This window comes from Equus przewalskii, chromosome 4 (assembly GCF_037783145.1).
Source record: "Equus przewalskii isolate Varuska chromosome 4, EquPr2, whole genome shotgun sequence".
Classification (NCBI taxonomy): Eukaryota; Metazoa; Chordata; class Mammalia; order Perissodactyla; family Equidae; genus Equus; species Equus przewalskii.
The window spans coordinates 78,160,191-78,161,032 of record NC_091834.1 but is presented as its reverse complement, the minus strand read 5'-3'; positions in this window follow the sequence as shown (position 1 = coordinate 78,161,032).

Sequence of the window (842 nt, the reverse complement as noted above, 5' to 3'; positions counted from 1 at the left end):
TGGAATGATGTCAATCAAAAGTAGGGTCAGGAAAGATGGTGGAAGTTTGGGGAATTCTCCCTCTAGGTGGAGTAAAAGTGAAGAATAGAACGTCAACCTGGCTTCTATGCAGCCTCCGAGAAGGGCAGTCGGATCTACAGACATGGTTCCTGGATAACCATTATAGAATTAGACAGCATTATGTATAACTATTTATAGAATGTGTGATCTTTACAGAATTATGAAAAATTTTAGATTTTCCCTTGTTTTAATCACTCAACTTTGTCAGTTTTGCTTAGTAATGAAGTATTACTATATTTCATTGATATAGTGAAAATGAAACGTATAGTGAAAATATATAATGAAAATTAACGGGGATGCATTTATGATTGGGAGCTCCAAGCAAAGAAGGAAGCAGGGGACTGTGCTGCTCTTTGGAGCCCCACTGGAGGAGCACAGCTTAATGTGGGTTGCTGGGTGAGGTGAGCTGGCTTGTGCCTTTTCATGTGTGAGTCTAGGATCTCGTGCCTCAGTCAAGGGTGTCTGGAGATTGAGAGCTCTCTTGTGTGAACAGCCAAACACCACAATGATGTCCATCTAAGTGGTATACTGAGTGGAACTGAAATCCATTAACGGCATTTTTTTCTTTGTTGACACTAGTGTTTTTAAATTAGTGGTTTAGTTATTCTATGTCTACCTTCATAAGATTTCTTGGCAGAACAAAAATGTTAAGAGTATTATTTAGTATTGGGAAAATAAATAAGTACAATTGTGATATATCTCTAACCCCGTTACCACAAAAGAAAGCCTAGCAACAGATAAAGAGCTATCAGACTGAGAAAGAAGTGTTTGCATAGGCATTG